Raw genomic sequence first — 17,500 nt, 5'->3', positions numbered from 1 at the left:
CCAACAGAAAGTACTTGGTAAGTCATTATTATTATGTTTTAACTTGCTGTAGCTCTACTTTATAAATTTTATAAAGTTACTTCACTACTTTATAAATCACCATTACTGTGGAACTGGTGGGCAGTTAGAAAATTTTACTACTAACAGAGATACAAAAGTCGGCGGTAGGTATAAAAAGGTTGACTACCCCTGCTATAGATGAATGTTATAAGCTTGCTAATGAATTGTGTCATCTTCCCCTCCTTTTCCTGCCAACCTGTGTGTGATCAAAGGTATATAACCTGCCTCAGGGCTATATGCAGTCTGAATGACACGATTTGGGTCAGCTTTGCCCCGCATTAGTCATATGCAACTGGCATATTAATAAATCTCCTCCTTTAAATAAAGCTCCTTAAAAATTCATTTAAACTTAGTGTCTCTACATAAACCCAGTGGAATGTTACTTTACAACAACATGTACTCTGAGTGTAGATTCAGCCTTGCTATGGTAAAGGGATAAAAGCATCATTCTTCTTTAGTGCCCCATTAGCATCCAGAAAGTTGTCAGGATTAAAGATGTCTGATATGTCAAAGCAGCATGGGCCAAAGAGAGCAGAGTGCAAGATGGAAAATATTTCAGTGCCCTGAGAGATGATCACAAGATCAAAAATACTGCCATTTTCTTCCCCACCCCACCCTTAAAACACAAGATGAAACTAGAAGCCCTGGTGATTAAAATATAATAATAATAATAATAAAATAAATAAAAACAAGAGAACAAGTTTGGAGATTAAGAGGACCCAGGATCCCACACAGGATGACCACGCGGGGCACACCAATGGGGAGGAGGTCTCCAAATCTCTGAATCTAGTGGATGTCAGCTTGAGTGTATGACATTTTAGCTCTGTCATCAAGGGCTAGAAGACGATGTGAACCAATCACCTGATCAATCTCCTTGTGGACTTTCTCTGTACAGAAGCATAGGACCAGTGAACCTCACTGAAGGGGCATTTCAGCAGGGACACTATTTTCTATAGGCCAATGAACCAGGAAAAACCTGTACTAAAGTGTTACATTGTTGATACTCCTCAGAACAACCAGCTTGGGGTGGGCAGAGCAGCAGGAAGAAACAAGAATTCTCATTCTTTGAAATTTAATAAATGTTAGAGATTCTTTCCCCACATGCACAAGGAAACACACACATAAGCATGTGAGTACATGTGCACATACATCACAGATTTTGCAAAAAAAATTTCAAATTGAGAACTTGAGGCTATGAACCTGTCAAAATTCCTTCTGCAAGATGAATGGAAAATAAAGAAATATTTATTGTGTGTTCATTACAAATGAGGCACTGTGCTAGGTCCTCAAGAATATAACAGTGAAATAGATCAATAGAGTAATCCGTGAACAATTGAATAAATGAATATATCACTCAATCAATTCATAAATAAAGAGACTAATGAATAGAAGAACATTAATTAATGGATGTGTATATTTACTTATCAATCAATAGATGAGTTAATAAATCATTAATTAATAAATGATTCATGGACAAATGAATGAACCTAATTAACCAATTAATCACATGAATAAGTGGATGGTTGGATCTAAGGAAGGATGTAGAAAACAAATAAATTAGTGGAGATATAGATAGCTAAAATAATAAATGAATGATAATTTGATGACAGATGAATAATTAAAGATGAGTCAGTGAGTGCATTATAACATTAATAAATAAAGTGGTAGAAGGGTTAAATATGATTGAAAGACCAAATGATGGAAAGGTTAAGTAATGAAATCTAGTTTATAGAAGGGATAACTGGATGCTTAAATAAATAAGTAGATGAGCCAATGAACCCATGACAAAAGTTCATTCAATTAACCAGTGTTTCAAAGGATCAACAGATGAATCTATTAATCTAAATTTTAAAAATGGAAGTGTATGTTCTTGAGTGAATCATAGATAAAAGAAGCTAAGTATATCAATTAATGGATAAAAGTACAGACACATGAATGAATGGGTGGGTGAGTGGATAGATGGGATGAATAAATCTTTAACTGATCAGTGAAAACAAGAAGGCACATTAACAGATCCTTCATTCATCCACCCACCACCAACAGAGCTGGCTTAGTTGGCAGCTCATTTAAACCTGTAGTGTTTCTGAATTAAGATGGAAATGCTGCCTTTCTCATTTAAGTAAAATCCCTAATTTACTTCTGCAGCAAAAAGTGGATCAGAGGCCAATCCTCGACTGGCTGCCCCTAGTCCGCCCACCTGTGATGTGGGGTGATTTGAGCATGAGCAGGAATCCATAGCAGAGAATGGTGCTGGAGCAAGAAGACAGAGAGAGCACAGTGTTGATAAGGTTCTTAAGGTGAAACTTGCTTTCTGGGTCGGACCTCTCGTGAGTCCAGAGGGGCAGGGTTCATGTCAGGAAAGGCTGGAACCTTGCTGCATGCATGTATGGAGGGTCCACCTACCTGTTTCTGGGTCTCTCATATCATCTGGTCCATATAGCTTTCCTCTGTTCTCTGTATATTCACCCATATATCTCCATCTCTGTCATTCTGTCTCTCTTTACTCTGGCTCTATCTCAAACCATCTCATCATCTCTTTGGCATGGTTGTCTCACTTTCTCTCCCAACCTCTTTCTGCCTCTGTGGGTCTTTTCACCTGTCACTGTAGTTTTGTTTCTTGTCCTGTATTTCTCCTCTCTCTCTCTCTCTCTCTCTCTCTCTCTCTCTCTCTCTCTCTCTCTCTCCTTCTCTCCCTCACTGTATGCTCCCTAGATTCTCCTTCCTTAATCTCCCCTACTGTCCCTTCCACATCTCCTCTCTTTTTCCTAATCTCCCTTCAGCATTTATTCTTCAATTCTCATACACCCTCTCTCTTCTTCTCACTGCCTTCTCATTTTTTCCTCTCTTCCCTCTCATTTCATTCCCTTCCTCCAAACCCCACTTTGTCCATGTTGAGCAGGTAGGTATCAATGAGGTCCCAGGGTGAGGGGGGGCAGGGCTACAGTCCAGAATCTCTCCCTGTGATTCTCCACATTGCGGCCAATGAAGTCTTTGACTTCCTGCAGGTTTCTGTAGACTTCTCTGTGTGTGCCAGGAAAGTACTTTAAGATGTCAGAAAAGGGCTGAAACATCTGTGGGAGACAAGGGTCTGTGAGGTCCTCCTGGGACTCAGCCAGAGGGACACAGGAAGGGACAGTCCTCCAGGGCCCTAATACCTTGATAGAGGGAAATCTTCATCTGCTTCTCTCTCTCTCTCTTTCTCTTTCTCTCTCTCTCCCCCCCCCCTCTCATGCGCACACACACACACACACACACACACATTCTTTTCAATTCTGTCTATCAAGCTCTCCTTATTTCTACACTTTTCTTTCTTGTTTTTTCTTTCTTCTTTATTTCCTCTCCTCTCTCCCTCTAGTGCTCTGACTCTGTTTCTGCTCTTTCTGTCACTCCTCTTTTTTTCTTTTAGTCACTCAGTCCCTATCTCACCATTTCTCTCTTCCTCCAGGTGCCTGTACCCCTGTCTCTCCCTGTTGTCCCTGGCCCTCTTCCAACCCTAAGCTGCATTTCTGCAGCCCCAAACAGATCGCTCCTTTCCCTTCACTGGATGTCCACTGTCTCTGTGACCTGGCTGGAGAATGAGCTGATGAGTGTGAAGGACTAATAGAACATGTCCAGATGCTTCAGGAACTCAGGGTCTCTGTAGACAAAGCACTTTCCAAAGATAATGGAGCAGATGATGTTGGCAGTAACAGAGTGAAAGATAAGAGTAGAGTCCTGGAGGGCTCCTGGAAGAAGGAAGAGGAGGCAGGTTACAAAGACTCAAATGCATGGGGAGTGTTTGACTGCTGTCCCATCTCTGTGTATCTGTCCTCCATCGCTCACTAATGATAAGAAAGCAAGCGTGGTAACAGCTACACATCACTAGCTTGTATGATGTGACAGGCCTTAGTTTAAGCGCTTTACATATTATTTTATTAAATTCCCACATCAACCCTGTGAGGAAGGTGTAGTTCTGTTATTATCCTCATTTCAGAGAGGTTAAGCAATTTGAAAGGCGTTACCCAGCAATTCATCACTATGGCCAAAATTCAGAACCAAGTAGTCCAGCTATAGAAACTCAGGTCCCCTCTGAGGCCCCAGCTCTGACTGGGGGAGCAGGTACAGCTAAGGGATAGGGCAAATGCAGCACAGGTGTTCAACCAATTGCATGTACAGATTTAAAATTCTGATCTCCCTGCCCCTTTTCTCCTCATCTTCTTACATCTTTGCTCACCCCTAGGGTTCTATGGTCTTCAGGATTGTTTTGCAGTTGTTAACTGCTCTCTCCCATTGCACCTGCAGGAATGGGGATCCCATAGAGCAGTGGTTCTCAACCTGTGGGTCGCAACCCAGCAGGGTCGCCTAAAGCCATCGGAAAATAAATAATGCAAATCAGGTATTTATATTCCGAATCATAACTGTGGCAAAATTACAGTTATGAAGTAGCCACCAAAATTATTTTTTGGTTTGGGGTCACCGTAACATGAGGAACTGTATTGCGGGGTCACGGCATTAGAAAGGTTGAGAACCACTGCCATAGAGCCTCACTGTGCCCAGTTTACAGGTGTTTTCCATCCCTCAATGGATATCCATCAACTTTGTAAATGGTCCTTTTATTAAACTCTCAATTATCCTATTTATGTGCAACTTACCTTTCCTGCTGGGATCCTGACTGACAGCATTTCACTGTATGGATGTACCAAAATTTATTAGTCAGTCATCTAATGGTGAACACTTGGTTATTTTCAATCTTCACTGTTAAAGAAAGCTGAAACAAATAATTTGCAAAGTTATTTTGCACAAAGTTGAGTACATTTCTAGGATAAATTATTTGCTTGAAATTGATTAGTCAAATGGTACATTCTGACTCAAAACACATTAACCTGGATCTCAAGCTACCCACATTCTACTCCTCTTTAATTTCCTAGAGTTGTGGCCTCTGGCCTCAGACTTCTCCCTGGTGCTACCACAGCTGAGTGTGCATCAAATCTGAAGAAAATCTATGTGGTAAAAACAATACAGGGGCTAGGAAATGGGAGAGATCCGCCTGTTGTACTGCATTGTACCATGCAAAGGGATGGACAAAGCATGACAAAATTTGGTGCAGAGAAGAATCACAGATGATGTCAGAGTAATGGTGGCATGAAAGATACCTTTGATCTCTCTCCTTGAAACTTAAACAAATTGACAGCTACAACAAAGCAAAAGAACCCCAGCTGGGCCCGCTGGAATGCCTGAAAAGATCTGCAGAGTCAGGTGTGGAGTCAACTAAAGGTGGAAAGGGTTGAGGGGTGCAGATAAAATGCACTTGGGGTCAGCTAGGGAGAGGAGAGAGGCCTAGACTCACAGGGTTTTTGTCTGCCAAGGTTCCGCAGAGGAAGAAAGCTCAAACTGTCTTGAGTTTTTGTCCACAGGCGCTCCAAAGAGGACAGAAGCTTGGACTGTCTGGGATTTTTTGTCAGGACTCTAGAGATGGGAGAAACCTGGACTGACTGGATCATCTGCTGGGAGGAGTAGTGAGATTGAAGGGCAGTGGGGGAGATACTACACCAAAGCAGTGGAAGAATAAGCAGTCACAGCCAGAGTGCCTGCAGTCTGCCTGCAGCCTGCACTCACTGCAAAGACAGAGAAAAACAAAGTGCGGCGGCTCCCAAGACTCCCAGATTGTGTTTCCCTCACCTCATGAGTACAGAAAATGGCAGAGACTTACCCACAGCTAGCTCTCCAGAATCACTCTCTTCTCTGAAGAACAGAGGTGCTATTTCTCTGGTCCTCTGGTCTGTTTAAACATGGGGGAGTGCCTTGAGACCTGAGATTGCGATTACTAAAACAGTAAAGTCCTCACAACACACCCCACCTGTAATCACAATGAAAGCCCTGCCTTCATCATTGTGACAGGAACATCTCAGTGGAGGGCAGCACAGAAATTTCACAGGGCCAAAACTTGTAATACAATGCCACCTACTAGAAGAAAACAGAGAAACCTCTCACTACTAAACTCTGGGGTTTTTTTCCTTTTGAATTTAATTTTCTTTAAGTTTTATATTGTTATTCTTACTTTGGGAGGATGTTTTGTTTTTTATTATTTAATATTTGTTTTTGTTCTTTGTTCTTTCTTGGCTTTTTCTTTTTAGTTTTCATTATTGTTAAAAAAAAATTTTATTATTCATTGTATTTTTTCTTTTTTTTTTAGTTGTTTTTTGTTAAATTTTTTAACAATACCATTCTTGAATGAATCAAGAAAAAAGAAAAGAAAACAAATACCATGCCTACAAAGAAAGAGATATAGTTCAAAAAAAATGAAAAATATTCAGAAAGCAATCTCAGTCACATGGAAACCTTGGAGAAAAATGATAGAAAATTCAAAATTGAAGTTCTGAAATCACTTAATGAGATAGATGCAAGAAAACATTGAAGTAGACAATTGAATGAGCTCCAGAAAGAAATTAAGGAACAAAATGAGGACTTCACCAAGAAAATTAAACCATTAGAAACAGAGACAAAAAACTCAACACATAAAATGAATAATGAGTTGGCAATTTTAGCTAATATAACAGGAAAAATACAGGAGAAAATTAGTGACAGCAAAGACAGGCAACTAGAGATACTACAGAGAGAAGAAGAAACTCACTAATTTAAAAAAGAATGATACAGCTCTAAAAAAATTGTCTGATTCCATCAAAAACAGCAATATAAGAATAATGAGTATATCAGAAGAAGAGGAGCGGAAGAGGGAAATGGAGAAACTCTTTAAACAAATAACTGATGAGAACTTCCCAAACCAATGGAAAGACTTTATGTCCTGAAACACAAGAAGCAAACAGAACACTGACTTACATCAACCCAATCAGGCCTTTTCCAAAACATATTGTAATAGAAATGTCAAAAACTAATTACAAAGAAAAATCCTCAAGGCAGCTAGGGAAATGAAAAACTAAACATAAGAAAAGCCTATCATGTTATCATCAGATTTCTCAGCAAAACTCTACAAGCCAGAAGAAGAAAACCCAATCTTTTTCTAATCTTATTTTTATTCATTTTAATGCAGTGACATTGATAAATCAGTGTACATATGTTCTGAGAAAACATCTCCAAATTATTTTGACATTTGATTATGCTGCATATCCCTCACCCAAAGTCAAATTGTCTTCCGTCACCTTCTATCTGGTTTTTTTTGTGCCCCGCCCCTCCCCCCAACCCCTCTCTTTCCTTCCTGGCCTCCTCCCCACCCCCCACCCACCCAACCGTTACCATCACACTCTTGTCCATGTCTCTGAGTCTCATTTTTATGTCCCATCTATGTATGGGTTCATATAGTTTTAGTTTTCTCTGATTTACTTATTTCACTCCGTATAATGTCATCAAGGTCCATCCATGTTATTGTAAATGATCCGATGTCATCATTTCTTATGGCTGAGTAGTATTCCATAGTACAGTATATATGTACCAGTGCTTTTTAATCCACTTGTCCTCTGACGGACACTTGAGCTGTTTCCAAATCTTCGCTATTGTGAACAATACTGCAACAAACATGGGGTGCATTTCTCCTTCTGGAACCATTCTATGGTATTCTTGGGGTATATTCCTAAAAGTGGGATAGCTGGGTCAAAAGGCAGTTTGATTTTCAATTTTTTGAAAAATCTCCATACTGTTTTCCACAGAGGCTGCACCAGCCTGCATTCCCACTAGCAGTGTAGAAGGATTCCCTTTTCTCCACAGCCTTGCCAGCACTTATTCTGTGTTGTTTTTTTGATAAGCGCCATTCTGACCGGTGTGAGGTGATATCTCATTGTGGTTTTAATTTCCATTTCTCTAATGATTAGTGATGTTGAGCATTTTTTCATTTGCCTATTGGCCATCTGTATGTCCTCTTCGGAGAAGTGTCTATTCATTTCTTTTGCCCATTTTTTGATTGGATTTTTTGTCTTTCTGATGTTGAGATTTACAAGTTCTTTATAAATTTTGGTTATTAACCCCTCATCAGACGTACTGTCAAATATGTTCTCCCATTGTGTAGTTTGTCCTTTTATTCTGTTCTTATTGTCTTTCGCTGTGCAAAAGCTTTTTAGTTTGATATAGTCCCATTTATTTATCCTGTCTTTTATTTCACTTGCTCGTGGAGATATATCAGCAAATATATCGCTGCGAGAGATGTCGGAGAGCTTACTGCCTATGTTTTCTTTTAAGATGCTTATGGTTTCACGGCTTACATTTAAGTCTTTTATCCATTTTGAGTTTATTTTTGTGAGTGGTGTAAGGTGGTGGTCTAGTTTCATTTTTTTGCAGATTGCTGTCCAATTCTCCCAACACCATTTGTTAAAGAGGCTGTCTTTACTCCATTGTATGCCCTTACCTCCTTTGTCAAATATCAGTTGTCCATAGAGCTGTGGGTTTATTTCTGGGTTCTCTGTTCTGTTCCATTAATCAATGTGCCTATTCTTATGCCAGTACCAGGCTGTTTTGAGTACAATGGCCTTGTAGTATAGCTTGATATCAGGAAGTGTGATACCTCCCCCTTTATTCTTCTTTTTTAAGATTGCTGAGGCTATTTGTGTTCTCTTTTGGTTCCATATAAAGTCTTGGAATATGTGATCTATATCTTTAAAGTATGTCATTTGTATTTTAATTGGTATTGCATTGAATTTATAAATTGCTTTGGGTAATATAGACATTTTAATTATGTTTCTTCTTCCTAACCATGAGCATGGTATATGCTTCCACTTGTTTGTCTTCCTTGATTTCTTTTATCAATGCTTTGTAATTTTCCAAGCACAAATCTTTAGTCTCCTTGGTTAAGTTTATTCCTAGGTTCTTTATTTTTTTGGTTGTAATTGTGAAGGGGATTGTTTCCTTAATTTCTCTTTCTGACTGTTCATTGTTGGTGTATAAAAATGCCTCTGATTTCTGAGTATTGATTTTATATCCTGCCACTTTGCTGAATTCATTTATCAGGTCTAGTAGCTTTTCGATTGAGACTTTAGGGTTTTCTATATACAATATCATATCATCTGCAAATAATGATAGTTTTACTTCTTCTTTTCCAACTTGAATGCCTTTTATTTCTTCTTCTTTTCTGATTGCTGTGGTTAGGACTTCCAGGACCATGTTAAATAAGAGTGGTGAAAGGGGGCACCCTGCCTTGTTCCTGATCTTAAGGGTATTGCTTTTAATTTTTGCCCATTGAGTATGATGTTGGCTGTGGGTTTCTCATAGATGGATTTTATCATGTTGAGGTATGTTCCCTGTATTCCCACTTTGCTGAGAGTTTTGATCATGAATGGGTGCTGAATTTTATCAAATGCTTTTTCTGCATCTATTGAAATTATCATGTGGTTTTTCTCATTCCTTTTGTTTATGTGCTGAATCACATTGATTGATTTGCAAATATTATACCAGCGTTGCCTCCCCAGAATAGATCCCACTTGATCATGGTGCATGATTTTTTTCATATATTGTTGGATCCAGTTTGCTAATCTTTTGTTGAGGATTTTAACATCTATATTCATCAGAGATATTGACCTATAATTTTCTATCTTTGTGTTGTCTTTGTCTGGTTTTAAAATCAGAATTATGCTCACCTCATAAAGGAAGCATGGAAGTCTTCCTTCCTCTTGAGTTTTTTGAAATAGCTTGAGAAGGATAGGAATATTTGGTAGAATTCACTTGTGAAGCCATCTGGCCCAGGACTTTTCTTTGTTGGGAGTTTTTTGATAACTGTTTTGATCTCATTTGGTGTAATCGGTCTGTTTAGGTTTTCTGATTCTTCCAGATTGATTTTTGGAAGATTGTATGTTTCAAGGAATTTGTCCATTTCATCTAGGTTGTCTAGTTTTTTGGCATACAGTTCTTCATAGTATTTTCTTACAATATTTTATATTTCTGTTGTGTCGGTTGTTTTTTCTCCACTCTCATTTCTAATATTATTTATTTGAGCCCTCTCTCTCTTTTTCTTGGTGAGTCTCATTAAAGGTTCATCGATCCTGTACACCTTTTCAAAGAATCAGCTCCTGGTTTCATTGATTCTCTGTTTTGTTTCTTTAGCCTCTATGTCATTTATTTCTGCTCTGATCTTTATTATTTCCTTCCTTCTACTACATTTGGGCTTTACTTGCTGTTCTGTTTCTAGTTCTTTTAGATGCAGGGTTAAGTTGTTTATTTGAGCTTTTTCTAGCTTCTTAAAGTGTGCCTATACTTCCCTCTCAGTACTGCTTTCACTGTGTCTCATAAATTTTGGGTTGTTGTATGCTCATTATCATTTGTTTCTAGAAATTTTTAAATTTCTTCTTTGATCTCATTCTTAATCCATTCGTTATTTAACAACCTGCTATTCTGTTTCCATGTGTTTGAGAATTTTTGAGCTTTTCTGTTGTGGTTGATATCTACTTTCATGCCAATGTGATCAGAGAAAGTGCTTGATATGATTTCAATCTTCTTAAACTTGTTGAGACCACTTTTGTGCCCTAACATGTGGTCTATCCTAGAGAATGTACCATGAGCACTTAAAAAGAATGTATATTCTGCTGCTTTAGAGTGAAAGGTTCTGAAGATATCTATTAAATCGAGTTGATCTAGTGTGTCTTTTAAGTCTGCTGTTTCTTTTTTTTTTTTACATGACATTTTGCTTTATTGATGGTGACATACAGTAAAAATCTAATATACAATAATCATCATGGTACTTTATAAATATTTAAAGTTCTTTTTCACAAGTGTAACTACACTGCAGTCATACTATAAACTAAATTTTTAGAAGACAATTTAAGAAATAAAATGAAAACATAATTCACAATGAGATGGACTTCACTCAGACTTTAAACATACTCATTACAATCAGTTTGACTTTTACTAAGAAGTTGATAATTCTGGGAAATCTTTCTGAGGATTTACCTTCACAAAATTAATGGTCACATTCATGTATCTGAAGTCCTATAGTCTTATAAAGTTTATTCAGAGTCCATGAAAAGAAACCGATTAGAAAGTGTTCTTAGATGCCCAAATGACTTTAAAAAAGTTTAACATATTCAGTTTGCCTTAAGATATGTTGCTTGAATTGGTAACTGTTGTTTCCAAGTACTATCTTTTCATGTCATCACTGCCTGGATCTGATCTTGAAGCCAGTCTACACCTTCTTGCAATCCTTCTCCTTTTATGGCATCACTAGCACAAATATGCCATGGCTTATCTTTGATGTTCTTTAAACACAGCAACTGGGACACTTTCACAGATGTCACTGCATCTCTAAGATCCATTTTGTTTGTGAAGAATAAGATTGGTATGCGTCGGTGCTTAATATCTGGATGATTCAGAAGAGTATCAAGTTCTTCTTTGCCCACAACCATTCTTAATCTGTCACTGCTATCAATGACAAAAATAATGGCTTGTCCATCTTTATAATAGTGTTCCCAGAGATTTCTGTATCTTCCTTGACGTGACATGTCAAACACTGTAAAAGACAAACTGGATGATTTGAACTCCTCTATGCTGAATTCTATTGTTGGAACTATATCTTGAGATTGAGCATTTGCTGGTTTAAGTTTGTTAATGATTGTTGTTTTGCCACTATTATCCAGCCCAAGGCACAAAACATGAACTTGCCTCTTCTTCAGGCCCAGAAGTCCTGAAAGTCTGTCTAACAATCCCATAATGTGATTCAAATATTTGCAAACCAGCTGGTCTCCGCAGTGAGCTCTGTGGGCCTATGTGCTGGCAAGGGGCACCGCTCTCAGCCTACTATGGCATGCAATCCAGGCACGGTGTTTCCCAGACCAGTCCTCGCCATCCCTCCGCAGGAGGGATAAAGGCCCCAGCCGAGCCGCCTCCACAAGTTGGCAAGTCTGCTGTTTCTATGTTAATTTTCTTTCTTGAGGATCTATCTAGTGATGTTAGTGGAGTATTAAAATCCCCTACTATTATAGTATTGTTGTTGATCTCACCCTTTATATCCATCAAAGTCTGCTTTATATATTAAAGGGCTCCTATATTAGGTGCGTAGATATTTATAATAGTTATATCTTCCTGTTGGATTGCTCCCTTTATCATTATGTAGTGGCCTTCTTTATCTCTTACTATATTCTTTGTTTTAAAGTCCATTTTGTCTGATATCAGTATTGTCACCCCAGCTTTTTTTCATTTCCATTAGCATGAAATGGATTTTTTCATCCTTTTACCTTCAACCTATGTGCATCTTTTGTTTTAAGGTGAGTCTCCTGTAGACAGCATATGTACAGGTCCTGTTTTCTTATCCATGCAGCTACCCTATGTCTTTTCATTGGATCATTTAATTCATTTACATTTAAGGTTATTATTGATATGTAGTTGTTTATTGCCATTTTATTCTTTAAAGCTGTATTCCTCTTTTCCTATATTCTTTTCCCACTTTGATCTGTTTACAACAGGACCCTTAACATTTCCTGCAACATTGGTTTGGTTGTAATGAATTCCTTGAGTTTTTTTTTCTGTCTGGGAAGCTTTCTTTTTCTTCTTCAATTTTAATTGATAGCCTTGCTGGATAAAGTAGTCTTGGTTGTAGGTTCTTGTTCTGCATAACTTTAAATATTTCTTGCCATTCCCTTCTGGCCTCAAGTGTTTCTGTTGAGAAGTCTGATGTCATCCTTATGGGGGTTTTTTTGGAGGTGATGGCCTTTTTTTCTCTAGCAGCTTTTAATATTTTCTCTTTAGCACTTAGCTTTGGTATTTTAATTATGATGTGTCTTGGTGTAGGTTTCTTTGAGTTTCTCTTTAATGGAGTTCTCTGTGCTTCTTGAACTTGTGAGAGTTTCTCCTGCATTAATTTAGGGAAGTTTTCAGCTATAATATGATTAAACAAAGTCTCTCTCCCTTGTTCATTCTCTTCTTCTTCAGGAACCCCTATAATGTGGATGTTATTTCTCTTTATGTTGTCACAGAGCTCTCTAAGAGTTTCCTCACACTTTTGAGTCTCTTTTCTTTTTTCTTCTCTGCTTTCATGCCTTAATTCCAGTTGTCCTCCAACTCGCTGATTTAATCCTCAGCTTCATTCATCCTGTTTTTAATTCCTTCCATTGTGGTCTTCATTTCTGATATTGTAGTTGTTTTCTCCGACTGATTCTTTTTTAATATTTCAATATCCTTTTTTATACTTGCTATTTCTTTATTTAGGTGATCATAATGACCGTCCATTGTTGTTCTAAGATCCCTAAGCATCCTTACAATCATTACTTTAAACTCCACATCTGGAAGTTTGGTTATTTCCATATCACTCAGTTCATTACCTGGATGTTTCTCCTGTGGTTTCATTTGGATTGCACTTCTCTGTCTTCTCATTATATCTGTATATTTGGGTGTTTTGTTTGTATAGCTGGTTTAGTCTAGGCTTGGTGTTGTTTGCCTCCAGTTTTAAATTGTTTTATTTCTAGGTCTTCTTGGGTTGGCCTCAGCTATTATTTGTAATCCCCTTTCGGATTTGGGATGCTTTGAAGTCTTGATTTGTTTGTTTTCTTAACATGTGATTGTCTTGTTTGTTGAGCTCAGCAGGGGGCTTATTTGAAACTGTATCCAGGGATGCAGTGGGTGTAACCTGAGGCTCTGAAGTCCTCTTCTGCCAGTTAATCTTTCTGGGGGCAGGTTGATTTCTCAGCTTTAGTAGGGGGAGGTGTATCTCAGATCTCCATGGAGAACTGAGTTACTGCCCCTCCTCCACACTTCTTGTTTTCAGCTGTGTCTTGTTGTGCTGATTGGAGCTGGAGAGATGTCTGGAGATCTGTGACCTAGAAGCACTTTGTATTTCACTTTGTGGAAGGATCAGCCCCTCCCCCAGCTATGGCTGCCTTTAGCACTGAATGAGTCAGCTTTTCAGGTCCCTTGCATTCCTCTGCCCATCACCATCTGTCAATCTCTCTCCCCTTTCTTTTTGGAAAACAAGCTGGCCTTTTCAACACACCTCGTTCCCTGGTTGCCAGGCAAGTGGCTGTGAGCAGTATTTATTGCTCTTTTCCTTGGAGTGAGATCCCTTCTGGGCTATCAGCCTCACTCCCCACCCTGTTCCTGTATGCAGGGGTGATTCAGGTGCTCCCTACCAGGTTTGTTGGGGCTTCTTTGCTCCTTGGTTTTTGAGAGCTATTCTTGTAGTCCAGATTTGGTTTTTCATGCTGATTCTTCATAAATTAATTTATAATCCAGTTCTGTGGTGTTACCTGGGAGTCTGTGCATCTGCCTACTCTGCTGCCATCTTCCAGTCTCTCAACCCAATCTTTTAAAGTACTGGAAGGGAGGAATTACCAGCCAAGAATACTATATCAATCAAAGTAGTCCATCAAATATGAAGGAGAAATAAAAACTTTTGCAGACATACAGAAGCTGAAGAAATTATCACCAGAAAACTTTCACTATAGGAAATACTCCAGAGGGCTATTCTACCAAATGCAAAGAACAAAACTGAAAGTGATTCAGCAAGTTTACAATATAAACAAGTATAATCTGTGATAACAATAACATAAAAGGGGAGAAGATAGAGGTCTAAAGTAACAAGGGATGATGAAGTGCGGAACCACCCATAAGACATAGGACTCATACATATAAAACTTTTTTACTCAATAACTTAATTGTAACTGCCTATGAAAAATACAAAATTGAAATACATAACTTTAAAAAAGATAAAATAGAAAAAAGAAACATTGCACACAACAACAAAAATCCACTGACAGAAACACAGAGGAAAAGAACCAAAGAAACACAGAGCTATCAGAAAACAAAACATAAAGTGGCTATAGAAAATCCTCATATTTCAATAATTACCATAAATTTGAATGTACTAAATTCACCAATAAAGAGGCACAGAGTAGCAGATTGTGTCAAACAGCAAAACCCAAACATATGCTGCCTTCAGGAGATACAGCTAAGCTTCAAGAACAAAAACAGAGGCAGATTAAGGTCAGTTGAGGCCCCAGGTGCAGAAGAAAATATTGGGCCCCTTACATTAGAAAAATAATGTAAACTTAGGGTCTTGCAGAACCCTATAGAAGTCAGAACCCTGGGCACATGCCCAGTGTGCCCATCGTTCAATGAGCCTCTGGATAAAAGTAAGCTCAAAGTGAAAGGTTGGAAAATGATTCCCCAAAAAAATAATACCCAAAGAAAAGAACATATAGCCATACTCATATCTGACAATGCTGACTTAAAACAACAAAAATAACAAGAGTCAAAGATAGACATTTTATAATAATAAAAAGGGCATTGCATCAAGAAGATATAACACTTCTTTATATGCACCAAATCAGAGAGCACCAATATATAAGACACCTACTAACTCATCTAAAAATAAAAAAACAAAGGCCTGACCTGTGGTGGCACAATGGATAAAGTGTCAACCTGGAAATGTTGAGGTTGCCGGTTTAAAACCCTGAACTTGCCTGGTCAAGGCACATATGGGAGTTGATGCTTCCTGCTCCTCCCCCTTCTCTCTCTTTTTCTCTTCTCTCTATAATGAATAAATAAAATCTAAAAAATAAATAAATAATAAATAAAAACAGACAAAAACACAATCATACTTGGAGATTTTAACATACCACTGAGAGCTCTAGATAGATCGTCCTAACAGAAAATCAATAAACAAATATCAGCTTTGAATGACACACTAAACCAAATGGATGTAATAGACATTTACAGAACATTTCATCCTGGAACATTAGATTATACATTGTTTTCCACAGTTCATGGAACATTCTCAAGGATAGACCATATGTTGGGCCACAAAACTAACATTAACAAATTCAGGAAGATTGAAATTATACTGAGTATATTTTCTGACCATAAGGCTTTAAAATTAAAACTCAACAGCAAAAGGTAAGAAAAGAAACCCACAAAAATATGGAGATTAAAAAACATACTTTTAAAAAGTCACTGGGTTAAAGATATAAAATCAGAAATCAAAAGGTATATACAGACAAATAAGAATGACAACATGACAACCTGACCTGTGGTGGCACAGCGGATAAAGCATCAACCCCTCACACTGAGGTCTCAGGTTTGAAACCCTGAGCTTCTTGGTCAAGGCACATATCAGAAGCAGCTAATACTGCTTCCTGCTCTTCCCCAACCTTTTCCTCTCTCTCTCTTTTCTCTTTAAAATCAGTAAATAAAACCTTTAAAAAAAAAAAGAATGACAACATGACATATCAAAATTTCTGGGATGCAACAAAAGCTGTAATAAGAGGGAAGTTTATATCATTGCAGGCTTATATCAAGAAACAGGACAGAGGCCCAGGCTGGTTGGCTCAGCGGTAGAGCGTCGGCATGGCGTGTGGGAGACTCGGGTTCAATTCCGGGCCAGGGCACACAGGAGAAGCGCCCATTTGCTTCTCCACCCCCACCCCCTCCTTCCTCTCTGTCTCTCTCTTCCCCTCCCACAGCCAAGACTCCATTGGAGCAAAGATGGCCCGGGCGCTGGGGATGGCTCCTTGGCCTCTGCCCCAGGTGCTAGAGTGGCTCTGGTTGCGGCAGAGCAATGCCCCGGAGGGGCAGAGCATCACCCCCTGGTGAGCAAAGCGTCACCCCTGGTGTGCGTGCCGGGTGGATCCCGGTCAGGCGCATGCGGGAGTCTGTCTGACTGTCTCTCCCTGTTTTCAGCTTCAGAAAACTACAAAAAAAAAAAAGAAATAGGAGAGAAAGCAATCAATGAACAAGAAAAGCACTGCAACAAAAAATTGATGTTTCTCATCTTTCTCACTTCCTGTCTATCTGTCCCTGTATGTCCTTCTCTCTCTCTTTCTCTGTTTCTGTCAGAAAAAAAAATAAGAGAGATCCCAATTAAACAACATAACATCACATCTTAAAGAACTAGAAAAAGAAGAACAAAGGCAACCCAAAGTCAGCAGAAGAAAGGAAATAGTAAACATTAGAGCAGAATTAAATGAAATGAAGAGCAAATAAACTATAGAAAAAATTAATACAACAAACAGGTAGTTCTTTGAAAATATCAATAAAATGACAAACTCCTGCTTAAAGTCACAGAAAAATACCTTATAGAAATAAAACTTAAAACAAAAGAGAATATCTTAGGCATCATAGATATACAAAGAACTATACAACAATACTCTGAAAGATTATATGCCACCATATTTAATGATCTAGAAGAAATAGATAGGTTCCTAAAACCATACAAATATCCCAGACTGAGTCACAAAGAAGTAGAAAACCGAAATAGACCCATAACCAATAAGGAAATAAAAACAACTATCGGCCTGACCAGGTGGTGGTGCAGTGAATAAAGCATCCGACTGGGATGTGGAGGACCCAGGTTCAAGACCCTGTGGTCTCTAGCTTGAGCACAGGCTCATCTGGATTGAGCAAAGCTCACCAGCTTGGACCCAAGGTCGCTGGCTTGAGCAAGGGGTTACTCAGTTTGCTGTAGCACCATGGTCAGGGCACATACAAGAAAGCAATCAATGAACAACTAAGGTGTCGCAACAAAAAACTAATGATTGATGCC

At 38.6% G+C, this 17,500-nt stretch overlaps 2 pseudogenes; both read right to left on the bottom strand.

Annotated features, from left to right (window-relative positions):
* Positions 1–482: 482 nt before the first annotated feature.
* Positions 483–12,178, bottom strand: LOC136313621 (cytochrome P450 2B11-like; annotated as a pseudogene).
* LOC136312893 (ADP-ribosylation factor-like protein 6 pseudogene) lies at positions 10,931–11,710 on the bottom strand (annotated as a pseudogene).
* Positions 12,179–17,500: the final 5,322 nt, after the last annotated feature.

The sequence above is a fragment of the Saccopteryx bilineata genome, chromosome 9, assembly GCF_036850765.1.
Source record: "Saccopteryx bilineata isolate mSacBil1 chromosome 9, mSacBil1_pri_phased_curated, whole genome shotgun sequence".
In the NCBI taxonomy this organism is placed as follows: Eukaryota; Metazoa; Chordata; class Mammalia; order Chiroptera; family Emballonuridae; genus Saccopteryx; species Saccopteryx bilineata.
The sequence above is the reverse complement of the archived record's forward strand: the minus strand, read 5'-3'. Positions and strand labels throughout refer to the sequence as shown.